Source organism: Entelurus aequoreus, linkage group LG10 (genome assembly GCF_033978785.1).
Source record: "Entelurus aequoreus isolate RoL-2023_Sb linkage group LG10, RoL_Eaeq_v1.1, whole genome shotgun sequence".
NCBI lineage: Eukaryota > Metazoa > Chordata > Actinopteri > Syngnathiformes > Syngnathidae > Entelurus > Entelurus aequoreus.
Genome location: NC_084740.1, coordinates 18958616 through 18975022, shown reverse-complemented (window position 1 = coordinate 18975022; position 16407 = coordinate 18958616). Strand labels below are relative to the sequence as shown.

Sequence of the window (16407 nt, the reverse complement as noted above, 5' to 3'; positions counted from 1 at the left end):
TGGAAATACTGTCAAAGCGCTTTGAGTACCTTGAAGGTAGAAAATCACTATACAAGTACAACCCATTTATCATTTATCATTTAAAGGTTAGTACTATTAGTGGACCAGCAGCACACACAATCATGTGTGCTTACGGACTGTATCCCTTGCAGACTGTATTGATCTATATTGATATATAATGTAGGAACCAGAATATTAATAACAGAAAAAAACAAACCTTTTGTGTGAATGAGTGTAAATGGGGGAGGGAGGTTTTTTGGGTTGGTGTACTAATTGTAAGTGTATCTTGTGTTTTTTATGTTGATTTAATTTAAAAAAAAAAAAAAAAAAAATCCATACCGATAATAAAAAAAACGATACCGATAATTTCCGATATTACATTTTAAAGCATTTATCGGCCGATAATATCGGACATCTCTACTTAGTATAGTTCAAGACTTACGGTCATTTGAAAACATCACTGCACGTCATAATGGCGGCTACACTTTACATCTTAAACATCTAAAAAAGTTATTTGGGAATGTCCGGTGGGCCAGATTGAAAAGCTTAACGGGCTGCATGTGGCCCCCGGGCCTTAATTTGCTCAGATCTGCTTTATAGTGTCTTTCCGCGTTTTACACCAAAGAGCGATCTTTGAGAGTCGGTTCGCTCATGAACGCCCCATCACTAGTGGTTTCGGTTGAGCATTCTTGGCAACGTCTGGCTCGGGGAACAGCCAGTCGAGTGTCGGCCAAACCGGAGGCTTTTCACCATGCGTGGGGAGTACATTTGAAAGTCATTCGTGCCCCCAGCCGTCTTTTATAAAGGTAAGCGCTCCTTTATTTTTCTTCAACATTTCTTTAGCGAGCTATTTTTAAAGCGGCGAAAAGTGACGCGCTTGTATTAACGAGCTAGGCAAACACGGAGGGGTGGGGGGAAGCCGAAGCGTCTAACTTCAGTCAAAACCGCCTTCAAATGTTCCACTTTTAGACGTTTCCACACTATATTTGATCCGAATTAGGCACTTTAAAGGTTAACATGTCGGCTACTTTTATGAACTACCCCGATATCACACAGCCATCATGCTCATTGAGGACGTTCTACGCATGCGCAGGGGCACAATACATATATCCCATTTGTAGTTGTTTTTTTTTGTAACACCTGAGAAGTAGAATGGCAAAAAGTAGCAAATCCAGACAATGGGGGCTTTGTTTTTTGGGGGGTCAGCTAGCCCTTCCTGGACGAGCCGTGCATGTCGAGTAGTTGCCTTTGGCGTGGGAAATGTTTTGGCTCCTCTTGCTCATTCACGTAGTTTGTACAAGTGTGTTGACACTAATGTGACCTGGATGCCTTGTGGAAGATGTTGGGGCTGATACACTTCCACAGTTACAGGACATATTAGTTTAGTTTTTATTTGAAGGGACAATTGCACAGAAACATTAAGCTCAAAGACAGATATGTTCTGTAACAGATTATAGCTAAATAGCTCATTTCCATCTGCAGTTCCTGGCTACCTAAAGCAGTGGTTCTCAACCTTTTTTCAGTGATGTACCCCCTGTGAATTTTTTTTAAATTCAAGTACCCCCTAATCAGAGCAAAGCATTTTTGGTTGAAAAAAAGAGATAAATAAGGAAAATACAGCATTATGTCATCAGTTTCTGATTTATTAAATTGTATAACAGTGCAACATATTGCTCATTTGTAGTGGTCTTTCTTGAACTATTTGGAAAAAAAGATATAAAAATAACTAAAAAATTGTTGAAAAATAAACAGGTGATTCAATTATAAATACAGATTTTTACACACAGAAGTAATCATCAACTTAAAGTTCCCTCTTTGGGGATTTTAATAGAGATCCATCTGGATTCATGAACTTAATTCTAAACATTTCTTCACAAAAAAAGAAATCTTTAACATCAATATTTATGGAACATGTCCACAAAAAATCTAGCTGTCAACACTGAATATTGCATTGTTGCATTGTAATGAATGGAATAGCCTACTTGATTTGATGTTCAGTTTATGAACTTACATTCATATTTTGTTGAAGTATTATTCAATAAATATATTTATAAAGGATTTTTGAATTGTTGCTATTATTAGAATATTTAAAAAAAATCTCACGTACCCCTTGGCATACCTTCAAGTACCCCCAGGGGTACGCGTACCCCCATTTGAGAACCACTGACCTAAAATAATGGGATACAGTGTTTCCCATAAACTGCCAAGATACCTGTGGCGGTGGGGGCGTGGCTATGGGCGTGGTCACCATGACATCATCGAATAATTTGCTTAATTTACTACAATGATGTGATTTTCTCTAAAAAGGCTAAAAAAATGTATACTTACTAATTAATAACAGTTTTGTTTTGAACATCCATTCTTCCATCCATTCATCCATTTTACAATATAATTACAACACTTTATGTACATATTTATATACAGATTTGAACAATAAGTTATTCACTGAAATATATTTATTAATTATGGTTCTTACAAAAAATATATCTTATAAAATATAAAAGCTAAAATGTCTCTTAAAGCTCTGCCCCTTTAATTAATACATACTAAATAATTTAACTTTAGCCTACTACTACAACCATATTATTTACCAGCAACATAAAGTGAAACAGAGGCAGAGGTGTCCTGCCACAGTCAGTAACAAATAAACAAAACAGTAGTGGTCAAATACAAATAAGGCAACAAGAGATGTATCCTACACTTCTCTTTTGTAAAGTAAATCTGAACAGCCTATATGGGCATCTACATCAACTATATGATTTGCCTGAGAAGCTGGACAGGACAAAAAAAAAAAAGTTTTATTTTTTAATTTTTTAATTTTTTTATTTGTGGCGGACGTAATTCTTTCGTGGCGGGCCGCCACAAATAAATGAATGTGTGGGAAACACTGCGATACAAAAATCATGCAATAAAATGAAGACAATAAAATCATACCATAGCATGTAATCACATTAAGAAAAGTCATAAAATGCCCTTTCATTGACAACATACTTAATATACAATACACCCACACCTCATTTACATCATCACACAAAGACAATTACATGGTAATAGATTGATTAGTTCAGGGGTTCTTAATCTTTTTTGACCACGGGGGACCAACTTTTCCACTACAGAGTGGCCCACTCAAATATTAACATTGAAATAGTATATTTTTCTGGATTTTTATTTATTTATTTATTTATTTATTTATTGTCCTGTCCAGCTTCTCAAGCAAATCATATAGTAGATGTAGATGCCCATATTGGCTGTTCAGATTGACTTTACAAAAGAGAAGTGTAGGATATAGGGCTGGGCGATATGGTCTTTTATTAATATCTCAATATTTTTAGGTCATGTCACGATACACGATATAAATCTCGATATTTTGCCTTAGCCTTGAATGAACACTTGATGCATATACAAACCCTGTTTCCATATGAGTTGGGAAAATGTGTTAGATGTAAATATAAACGGAATACAATGATTTGCAAATCCTTTTCAACCCATATTCAATTGAATGCACTACAAAGACAATATATTTGATGTTCAAACTCATAAACTTTACATTTTTTTGCAAATAATAATTAACCTAGAATTTCATGACTGCAACACGTGCCAAAGTTGTTGGGAAAGGGCATGTTCACCACTGTGTTACATGGCCTTTCCTTTTAACAACACTCAGTAAACGTTTGGGAACTAAGGAGACACATTTTTTAAGCTTCTCAGGTGGAATTCTTTCCCATTCTTGCTTGATGTACAGCTTAAGTTGTTCAACAGTCCGGGGGTCTCCGTTGTGGTATTTTAGGCTTCATATTGCGCCACACATTTTCAATGGGAGACAGGTCTGGACTACAGGTAAGCCGGTCTAGTACCCGCACTCTTTTACTATGAAGCCACGCTGTTGTAAAAAGTGACTTGGCATTGTCTTGCTGAAATAAGCAGGGGCGTCCATGGTAACGTTGCTTGGATGGCAGCATATGTTGCTCCAAAACCTGTATGTACCTTTCAGCATTAATGGTGCCCTCACAGATGTGTAAGTTAACCATGTCTTGGGCACTAATACACCCCCATACCATCACAGACGCTGGCTTTTCAACTTTGCGCCTATAACAATCCGGATGGTTCTTTTCCTCTTTGGTCCGGAGGACACGACGTCCACAGTTTCCAAAAACATTTTGAAATGTGGACTCGTCAGACCACAGAACACTTTTCCACTTTGTATCAGTCCATCTTAGATGAGCTCAGGCCCAGCGAAGCCGACTGCGTTTCTGGGTGTTGTTGATAAACGGTTTTGCCTTGCATAGGAGAGTTTTAACTTGCACTTACGTGCAGTGATTTCTTCAGATTCTCTGAAGCCTTTGATGATATTACGGACTGTAGATGGTGAAATCCCTAAATTCCTTGCAATAGCTGGTTGAGAAAGGTTTTTCTTAAACTGTTCAACAATTTGCTCACGCATTTGTTGACAAAGTGGTGACCCTCGCCCCATCCTTGTTTGTGAATGACTGAGCATTTCATGGAATCTACTTTTATACCCAATCATGGCACCCACCTGTTCCCAATTTGCCTGTTCACCTGTGGGATGTTCCAAATAAGTATTTGATGAGCATTCCTCAACTTTATCAGTATTTATTGCCACCTTTCCCAACTTCATTGTCACGTGTTGCTGGCATCAAATTCTAAAGTTAATGATTATTTGCAAAAAAAAAAAAGTTTATCAGTTTGAACATCAAATATGTTGTCTTTGTAGCATATTCAACTGAATATGGGTTGAAAAGGATTTGCAAATCATTGTATTCCGTTTATATTTACATCTAACACAATTTCCCAACTCATATGGAAACAGGGTTTGTAATCACAGCAGTATGATGATTCTATGTGTCTACATTAAAACATTCTTCTTCATACTGCATTAATATATGCTCATTTTAAACTTTCATGCAGAGAGGGAAATCACAACTAAGTCAATTTACCAAACCTGTATTTATTAAACAGTTATTAAGCAGTGGCACAAACATTCATGTCATTCCAAAACAGAAAGTGCAAGATTGTCAGAGACATTTTAAAACAAGCTATTAGTGCACTTTTGTGCATGATGTCACTAAGTTGACATATCAAAACAACACTAAATTAAAGTGCACTTTTTGTACAGAACGCCACTACAATAGTTTAAAACAAATAAAGGCACTTTTGTGCATGATGTCACACAAGATGTTTCAATAAGTGTCAAATAAAAATGAGCTGCATAATAGGAAATCAAATAGTGTATGTCCTTCGCTATGTGGTAGAAGTTATCTCCTTCTGTTGTTGACTATTTTTTTAATACGGTGTTGATCTAGAAAAGGTTGCTTGGGCATTTTGTTGGTGTGGCACCGAACAGAGATGTTGACATGCGGAGTTTCAAGGACTCTTCATTCTCTAGCAGGTGACTTTTCAAATGATGCTACACATTAGCAGTGGTGCTACTTGTATGTGACGCACATTCACTGTACAAACATACATATACACGTACATGTACATGTATGTGTATATGTATGTTTGTACAGTGAATGTGCGTGTGGATGTACGAACTTTGAGTATGTAGGTATGTACTGTATTTGTATGTGGGAGCGTAGGTACCTATGTATGTATGAATAACGGTGTGTATGTGAGTATATGTGTATTTGTATGTACAATATATTTGACTCCCAGTGTGTGGGAGCCAGAGTACGGCCCAACCCACAAAAAGCTGCATTTTAATCAAATCAAACAATGTACTACAAGAAAATCTTCAAACTTAAAGTGTTTACAAAGTAGTGAAGTGAAGTGAATTATATTTATATAGCGCTTTTCTCTAGTGACTCAAAGCGCTTATACATAGTGAAACCCAATATCTAAGTTACATTTAAACCAGTGTGGGTGGCACTGGGAGCAGGTGGGTAAAGTGTCTTGCCCAAGGACACAACGGCAGTGACTAGGATGGCGGAAGCGGGGATCGAACCTGGTACCCTCATGTTGCTATGCAGAACGAAACTAAAACTGAACTGGCTACGAAGTAAACAAAAACAGAATGCTGGACGACAGCAAAGACTTCCTGTGGAGCAAAGACGGCATCCACAAAGTACATCCGAACATGACATGACAATCAACAATGTCCCCACAAAGAAGGATAAAAACAACTGAAATATTCTTGATTGCTAATACAAAGTAGATGCAGGAAATATCGCTCAAAGGAAGACATGAAACTGCTACAGGAAAATACAGAAAAAAGAGAAAAAGCCACCAAAATAGGAGTGCAAGACAAGAACTAAAACACTACACACAAGAAAGCAGCAAAAAAGTCCAAATAAGTCAGGGTGTGATGTGACAGGTGGTGACAGTACACCTACTTTGAGACAAGAGCTATATTGATGCATGCTTGGTTGTGGTTTAAAGTCATATCCAACAATTGCGACAACAACTTTTTACTGTCAACTGAGTTTCGTTTTTTAATGATTTCTGCTGGTGGTGTGCCTCCGGATTTTTTCAACGCAAAAAATGTGCCTTGGCTCAAAAAAGGTTGAAAAACACTGCTCTAGTTGGTGTTTGCAGCCCTGGCCCAATGCTTAAGAAACAACGGATTAGTTCACTTTGAACATCCACTACCGGTCAAAAGTTTGGGGTCACATTGAAATGTCCTTATTTTTGAAGGAAAAGCACTGTACTTTTCAATGAAGATAACTTTAAACTAGTCTTAACTTTAAAGAAATACACTCTATACATTGCTAATGTGGTAAATGACTATTCTAGCTGCAAATGTCTGGTTTTTGGTGCAATATCTACATAGGTGTATAGAGGCCCATTTCCAGCAACTATCACTCCAGTGTTCTAATGGTACAATGTGTTTGCTGATTGGCTCAGAAGGCTAATTGATGATTAGAAAACCCTTGTGCAATCATGTTCACACATCTGAAAACAGTTTAGCTCGTTACAGAAGCTACAAAACTGACCTTCCTTTGAGCAGATTGAGTTTCTGGAGCATCACATTTGTGGGGTCAATGAAACGCTCAAAATGGCCAGAAAAAGAGAACTTTCATCTGAAACTCGACAGTCTATTCTTGTTCTTAGAAATGAAGGCTATTCCACAAAATTGTTTGGGTGACCCCAAACTTTTGAACAGTAGTGTACATAACAGTAAAGAGCATCACTTGTGTATGCTTGCACAATTCAACATGTTAGTTAGTTAGTTAGTTAGTTAGATAGTTAAGTTAGTTAGTTAGTTTCTGTTTATTTTGAACACGCATACAACACAACTACAATGTAATGCATCACATATTTCCTGTTGTTTCATTAAAGCACGTCCAAAAATGAGAAGGAAGCAGTAGAGCTTTACAATAAAACATTAAAAAGTGGAGTAAATGAGCAAGCTGATGTAATGTGACAAGAAAATGTTGAAATATTGACACAAATCAATCAATCAATCAAACTTTATTCATAAAGCGCTTTTCATACATAAAAGAAATGCAACGCAAAGTGCTTTACAAAGTTAAATTATCACATACGTATGCACGGACACACACACACACACACAGATGCAAATATATGGACAAATGATTGCATGTCTGAGTACAGAGGAGACATGTGAGTAAACACTATCACATCTGCAGCAGGAGGTCATCAGACCATGGCCACCAGGACGCTGACACAAAGGCGCCCCCACAAGCACGGCCGATAATGATGGCTCATCTGAGGAACATTGGAAAATAAAAATAATACATCTTGTAAAATAGTAGGAACCATGAGTAGAGATAAAGAATAAAATACAAGTAAGACATATGAAGTTTAATAGAGAGAGAAAAAACGTTGAAAATAAAATGAATATACAGTAAATAAATAAATATAACTAAATAAATTATTGCATAACTAATAAGATAAAAAGTAAAATACACATGACTTCAATAACATAATTGATATTATGTAAAAGCTAAAACAAAAATGTGGGTCTTAAGCCTGCTCTTAAAAACATGAACGTTCTCTGCAGCCCTGAGGTTCTCTGGCAAGCTGTTCCATAGATAGGGGCCATAATGGTGGAAATAACACAAAGCTGCCATGTCAGCATTTTATTTTATTTTTAAAACTGTCATTGCTCAAAAAATAATATTCACTCATAATTGACGGATACATCTGAAGTTAATCTAGAAATTTAAGGGTTACAAGTAAAAATAATATACATTGATATATGACTTATTTTTAGCACTTTATGACTGGGGCCCTTTAGATCCCCAAGACTTTGGATCTGATTTTTTTTTAAACTGTCATTGTTCAAAAAATAATAATGAATAAAAAGCAATGTTGTTATAAATTTTATATCTACCTACCGATTACGTCATCAAATATTGCATTTTGAAAAAATGTTTTGGGGAAAATATTTCAAAGGAGTTTCTTTTATAAAATAGGGCATAATATATAAAGAAAATAATATATTTATGGCAAAATATAGATCTGAAGTTGACACTTTAATGTCTGACACCGATTTGGGTCTCCAGGAACTTTTGACACGTAGCAAAACATAAAAATTAAAAAAAAGATAAATATCAAAATGCCGTCCGCATGCTGTCATTTTTCAGTGGAAAACGTTTGGACACCACTCCACGGAAACTATGTATGCATATTTGTAGTTCCGGGCACTTCATGCTGTCTGGGTATGACCAATTTTTATTAGTTTTACTCATTAAACGCTTAATTGAAGCAACAGAATATCATTGTCATTGTACAAACTGACAAAAGTGTGTGTGTGTGTGTGTGTGTGTGTGTGTGTGTGTGTGTGTGTGTGTGTGTGTGTGTGTGTCCTCACTCAGTCATTCAGTCATTTTACTAAGATGTGAGATATAACAATTTCTAAGGAAAGAATCATCTATTTTGATAAACATCAGGAGGTTTGCAAGTTCAGAGCTGTAGTGCGCGTGTTTGTGTCCTCACTCAGTCATTCATTCCTTTTACTAGGACATGGGATATAACAAGGAAATAATTGTCTGTGTTTGATAATCATCAGAGTTTTGCAAGTTAAGAGTTGTGGTGTGTGCGTGCGTGCGTCAGAGCACGTAAGACTGTAGCGTTATCTCAGACATGAGCTTAAAGACTTCCATTGTTAACTCCTCTTTGCTAGGAATTTGAAAAATCCATATAGAAGTTATCGTGACCAATGTGATCATGGTTATGACTATCGTGGTATTGTTGAATGTGCTCAAAAAGTACTGATATACACAATAAAATGTTTTATCCTATGTGACATCACACAGATTCACTTCCTGTTGTAGACACCTCCTAGTCATATCCCTTTGTAAATGGATGGATCATTGTATTCTAATTATGTATATGTACATGTATCTGTACATGTGTATAATGTGTATATATATATATATATATATATATATATATATATATATATATATATATATATATATATATATATATATATATACAGTATATATGTTTATAATAGTAAGCTAGGATGATCTCAGTGCTATCATACATACATATATATGTATATATATATATATATATATATATATATATATATATATATATATATATATATATATATATATTTATGCCATCTGCGTTGCCGCTTATATTAACAACTTTTCAATTTTCAATTAACAATTTTCAGGTCACAACATATAAATGGAGTATTGTTGGTGGTTTCTGGAGGTTTTTTTAGAGGGCATAATGGGCGCAATAGTGGACCCTCGATCTGTTGACTCAGTTTTTAGTTGTTTGTTTACGATTTGTAATGCATAAAAATGCTAAGCATATGTGTTCTTGTTTTACATAAGGATTGTGAATGATATACAGCTACAGCTATTTTGCTGTAGAAAAACGAAAAGATCAAACTTTGAGTCTCCACGTCTGTAGCCAACTGATGGATATTTGGCAGACGTTCAGGCATTATTTTCAGATGTGTAGCAAAGCCTGTTTTTTCCAACTAAAAAGTGTGCATACACACGTAGGGCTTATCTAGCTAGGAGCGAGGTCAGACGCAGTAGTATGTCTATGAGGAAGGCGGTATTTCCTTGAAGGCGTCGTGAAAAAAGCGCTAATTTGAGTGCTTCTTGTAGCAAACAAGTGAGAGCGATAAAGATGAATCTTAAGTTTGATGCTCATAAACAAGCTCTAGAAACCATCAGGTCCACAGACAATTTCATGAGATTGACAGCAATTCTTGCATAATTACCTAGGTCTTGATTTAATTTGAGCCGCACTTAATGATCTCTGTGTCAATTTGAAATGTATGCTATAAAGTGTGCTCCATCAGTCTAATGTGAACAGGCTACGCCATTAGATCTGGGTGTGCTTGTTCAGTCCAAGGTAAAATAGCATTAGACCATTAACAGTATTGCTGCAGCCTGTCCCCCATTCTCTGTGATGTATCTGTCTCCCCTGAGGGTTCTATCCATAAGTCAGCAAGCTTGGCTATGTCAACAGGTTAGTGATTTACTGAAAGACGAGCACACCACCTAGCCTAAGACGGTCGCCTCTGCAGCTATAAAACACTGGCGAAGCAGTACAATTAATCTACCAAGCTTTCCCAATCCATTTGCAGGTGAAAATTCCCTCAAGTTGTTGTTTGCCCATCTGTGTCTCCTACGCAACGAGAGGGAGGATTTAGAATATCACACTTCTCTATGTTAATGTCCTCAGCAGCCTGACCATGTGACCTTACCTTATTCCTAATATTAAAAAAGGATGGCGTCTGCTTGCTCGCTGAAAATAAATGGCTCTACCAGACACGGCTAAATCCCGCTTCCTTTGACTTCTCTGCACCGGTCCTGTTTGACTGGGGTAAATATAGCCTGTTGGTTCTCGCTAGAGGATAAACACAGATGTTGAGGCGGCATTTCTTGCCACAGGTTGGCCCCGCGTCCTCCCTCTGGCCAGCAGTGGCCGCAGTGGGAGAGCCATCCATCCTTCCACAAAACACTTCAAACACAGACCAAGGCCTTTGACTGAAATATGGGGCAGATGTTCAGTTGCTGAGAACATAGACTACTAGACAACGGCTCATTTGTTTACTCATGGCCTTATATGTCCATTTAACAGATTTACCTATTGATCAGGGCTCGAATTTTACGCGGTATTTGTCGCAACCACCCTTGTGATTTGCAGTAATACCCTAAAAATTGACCAATATTTACGGCAACAACATGCCGTGACCGCCCTTGACTTTTTACTTGTTAATGGAGTAGGGATGTGATGATAAACGATATAATTATAGGCAGCGGTAAAATTCCAGACGGTTAGTAACATCGTTTAAATTTGTATTTACCGAAAAGCCGTCATTTAGTAATGCATTTTAGGCCATGTCTACACTAAGTCGTTTAACCCAGTGGTCCCCAACCTTTTTGTAGCTGCGGACCGGTCAACGCTTGTTAATTTGTCCCGCGGCCCGGCGGGGGGGGGGATTTTATTTTATTTTATTTTTCATGAAAAAATTAAAATAATAAACGTGAATCCACTGTGTACTCATATGGACCTTTATTAGCACATTGCGCCAACAACATAACATGAGTATAACAACAAAGTCTCTGGTAACTTCCTGTCTGCCCAATACATAAATAAAAAAATCACGTGGAAAAATATATAAATGACAAGAACCAGCAATTCCACACTACTGTCATTATGAATGTTATTTTTCAACAGCTGAAATAAAGTTGTCACTTTGGACCGTCAGATAAGCCTCCTGCATGTTTGTGTGCCCGAGTCGACTCACAAGCTCCTCCTCTCCCTCTCCCTCGCCTCCCTCTGCCCAACGCGCTCTGATTTTCGTTGCTATGGTAATGTTTACATGCCTTCAAAATAAGATGCAGATACAACATTAAACACGAATATAAATTGCATGAGATTTTTAACTCACCGTAACGCTAAATCAATGAGAGCCCTGAGCTTGTTTCTCTGCAACGAGACGGTCCCAACTGGGGGTATTGGGAGACAAAGACACCCAAAGTGTGCTTATGTCCAGTCTGCTACGTTGTTTTGTTTTGGTAGCTGTCACTGCAGAAATTCCCGCTTCACACAGATAGGATGTTGGAAATGGCAACAGTGTTTTCAGTGCTGTGGTGGCGATCTCGGGGTGTTCTGCCATGACTTTAATCCAGAAAACAGGCAGAGTTTTTGTCTGAAATACACTTTTAAGGGTGCCGTCTTTTGCGATCTCCAGCATTTGATTTTCTTCTTGCACAGACATGCTGGATTCATCTGCTTTGTTGACAAATGGGTCGCGGATCCATTCCTTGGCAGTTCGTGGGTCTTTTGAAGTTGGGAAGTAGCGCTCAAATTCTTTTAAAAGCACAGACAGGTGATCGTGCAGCAGCGTGTTGAATGAAGGCGCAGGCTCAGTCTCACGCAAAAACCCCGCCAATGTTTGAAACATGTCCAGGTTTTTGGGGTTGGTGCACTAATTGTAAGTGTATCTTGTGTTTTTTATGTTGATTTAATTAAAAAAAAAATATATATATATATATAAAAAAATATATATATATTAAAAAAAAAAAAAAAATTAATAAAAAATACTTCTGCGGCCCGGTACCAATCGACCGGGCCGCGGCCCGGTGGTTGGGGACCACTGGTTTAACCCCTTAAACGAATAATTATTGAGCGTATCTTCAGGTCTTTTTCGCCATTTTCGGGTCGAAATTGTCTGTCAAAGTGTACCAACTTCTCGGTTTTTGTCCACATCCTTTTACTATCTAGGTAAGAGGCATGATTTATCATCTACAATTAACTTTCACCAGGTCAGAGGCGAGAGAGCACCTTCCCAGCTCATGACGTCAATACAGCAGCATCAGCTATAGTTATCTCTTTCCGATCAATACACTGCTAACTGAAGGTCCTAAACGTTAGTGGTTATATTAACAATATTGCTAATACGTGGTTAAAGGCCTACTGAAACCCACTACTACCGACCACGCAGTCTGATAGTTTATATATCAATGATGAAATCTTAACATTGAAACACATGCCAATACGGCCGGGTTAACTTATAAAGTGCAATTTTAAAATTCCCGCCACACTTCCGGTTGAAAATCTCCTTTGGATATGATTTATGCGCGTGACGTCATAAAATGCACGGAAGTGTTTGGGCCCTATTGGACACAATACACAAAGCTCTGTTTTCTTCGACAAAATTCCACAGTATTCTGGACATCTGTGTTGGTGAATCTTTTGCAATTTGTTTAATGAACAATGGAGACTGCAAAGAAGAACGTTGTAGGTGGGATCGATCGGTGTCTTAGCGGCTAAGTACAATACTTACAGCAACACAACAAGGACTACTTACCCTGATAGCAGACGCCTAGCCGATGCTTGCCGCCAAACCCACGGATGAAGTCCTTCGTCGCGCCGTTGATCGCTGGAACGCAGGTGAGCACGGCTGTTGATGGGAAGATGAGGGCTGGCTGGCGTAGGTGGAGCGCTAATGTTTTATCATAGTTCTGTGAGTTCCGGTTGCTAAGTTGCTAAATTAGCCTTAGCGTCGTTAGCAACAGCATTGTTAAGCCTTACCAGGCTGAGAATTTTTAACCGTGTAGTTACATGTACATGGTTTAATAGTATTTTTGCTCTTCTGTCTATCCTTCCAGTCAGGGGTTTATTTATTTTGTTTCTATCTTCATTTGAGAACGATGCTAGCACGTTAGCTCAGTAGCTAAGTGTGTCACCGATGTATTGTCTTGGAGATAAAAGTCACTTTAAATGTCCATTTCGCGTGCTCGACTCTCATTTTCAAGAGGATATAGTATCCGAGGTGGTTTAAAATACAAATCCGTGATACACAATAGAAAAAGGAGAGAGTACATAGTTCTGTGAGTTCCAGTTGCTAAATTAGCCTTAGTGTCGTTAGCAACAGCATTGTTAAGCCTTACCAGGCTGAGAATTTTTAACCGTGTAGTTACATGTACATGGTTTAATAGTATTTTTGCTCTTCTGTCTATCCTTCCAGTCAGGGGTTTATTTATTTTGTTTCTATCTTCATTTGAGAACGATGCAAGCACGTTAGCTCAGTAGCTAAGTGTGTCACCGATGTATTGTCTTGGAGATAAAAGTCACTTTAAATGTCCATTTTGCGTGCTCGACTCTCATTTTCAAGAGGATATAGTATCCGAGGTGGTTTAAAATACAAATCTGTGATCTACAATAGAAAAAGGAGAGAGTGTGGAATCCAATGAGCCAGCTTGTACCTAAGTTACGGTCAGAGCGAAAAAAGATACGTCCATCACTGCTTCTCAAGTCCTTCACTGTAACGTTCCTCATCTACGAATCTTTCATCCTCGCTCAAATTAATGGGGTAATCGTCACTTTCTCGGTCCGAATCTCTCTCGCTCCATTGTAAACAATGGGGAATTGTGAGGAATACTAGCTCCTGTGACGTCACGCTACTTCCGGTACAGGCAAGGCTTTTTTTTATCAGCGAGCAAAAGTTGCGAACTTTATCGTCGATTTTCTCTACTAAATCCTTTCAGCAAAAATATGGCAATATCGCGAAATGATCAAGTATGACACATAGAATGGATCTGCTATTCCCGTTTAAATAAATAAAAATAATTTCAGTAGGCCTTTAATATTCAGGTCACAAAATGTAAATGGAGTATTGTTGGTTGTTTTTGGATGTTTTTTAGTAGGTTTTATGGGCAAAATTGACGCCATGGCTCCAATTTGCTCCATTGTAAGATTACTTTTATGTTTGTTTATTTACAAGTTAGAATGCATAAAAAAAGACACACGTGTTCTTGTCTTTCATAAGGATTGTGAATTCGATATCGGCAAAAAAACCATTATCGGACACCTTTATTTCTTGGCTTCACAATAAAAGTTCCAAGTATTTTGTCACTATGACGTTTGACAACAGTTGACACCATATGCAAGTTTTTTAGTTATATTAACAGCTTTTTCTAAAAGCTTTCAAATTCTTGTTTAAAAATAGTTTATTACTATTGAAGTACATATTTTTAAAGTGCCGTCTTTTTGGGTTTCGATCTGCCAAAACAAAATAAAATATTTTATTTGTATTTTAAAGAGCCTTTTTAAACACAGCATGAATTGATTAGATTATTTAAAACGTAAATCATGCCATTAGACTCAAAAATATGCTTGTCATGTCAGGTCATTGGCCCACTTATAGATAAATAACCAATCACACACCTGTAGACATTTTAGAGTCTTCAATAATATATAACAATACCATTCATGTTTTTGGGATGTGGGAGGAAGCTGGAGTACCGTATTTTCAGGACCATAGGGCGCACCGGATTATAAGGCGCACTGCCCATGAATGGTCTATTTTTGATCGTTTTTCATATATTAGGCGCACCGGATTATAGGGCGCAATAAAGGAGTCATCCATCCATCCATCCATCCATTTTCTACCGCTTGTCCCTTTCGGGGTTGCGGGGGGTGCTGGAGCCTATCTCAGTCATATTATTATGATTTTTTTCTAAATGTAAAAGACTTCCTTGTGGTCTACATAACATGTAATGGTGGTTCTTTGGTCAAAATGTTGCATAGATGATGTTTTACACATCATCTTCAAGTCACTTTCTGACAGTCGCTTCCGGATGCACCGTTTTGTGGGCGGTCTTATTTACGTGGCTCACCTTCGACAGCGTCTTCTCCCCGTCATCTTTGTTGTAGCAGTGTAGCGTGCAAGGACGGGTGTGGAAGAAGTGTCAAAAGATGGAGCTAACCGTTTTAATGACATTCAGACTTTACTTCAATCGAAAACGGAGCAGCATCTCCTCATCCGGAAACAACAACACCGGAAATGTGTCCTGTGAAAAAACGTCTGACCGGAACTCTAATAACTAAAGTTCCTTGGGTGAATAAAGTAAACTCACTACACCGGTATGTTTTAGCTGACAGATATAAGTAAGAACTTTACACTACTTTATATTAGAAATGGCAACAGTGGAGGTTGAATGTCCCATAACAAGAAGATAGAGAAAAAGAAGACGCTTATCGACTACGGTGTCAGCACGGACTACAAAGACGGACGCGTACAATTTTTCTGGATTTATGCAGATCCCAAATACAGATCAGTAGGTACCACAAGGTAAGAAAAGTTGCTTTTGCATAATATTGCGGAAAAAAACGGCAGATAATATGTCTTAACTTATACACTCGCCATAATAATACTTGTATGTTGAAGCACATCAAACGGTGCAGCCTACACTTATCTCTTATGTTTGACTGCCATCTACTGGTCACACTTATCATTACACCATGTACCAAATAAAATTGCTTCGAGGTGGGTAAGCTCAACCAAATTTATTCCTTACATTAGGCGCACTATAAGGCGCACTGTCGCGTTTTGAGAATTTTTTTTTTTTTTTAAGTTCGCCTTTTTGTCCGTAAAATACGGTACATGGGAAAGAAGCACGCAAGCAGGGATAACATGCAAACTCCTGCTTCAGTCCC

At 37.8% G+C, this 16407-nt stretch overlaps 1 protein-coding gene across 2 annotated transcripts in view; it reads left to right on the top strand.

Moving 5' to 3' along the window:
* Nucleotides 1–668: 668 nt before the first annotated feature.
* Nucleotides 669–16407, top strand: part of sipa1l3 (signal-induced proliferation-associated 1 like 3) — a 190434-nt gene continuing 174695 nt past the window's right edge. For both annotated transcript variants that reach the window (XR_009827451.1, XM_062060235.1), the window contains exon 1: nt 669–806. The gene's annotated coding sequence lies outside the window, so the exon portion shown is untranslated. The remainder of the gene's footprint in view (nt 807–16407) is intronic.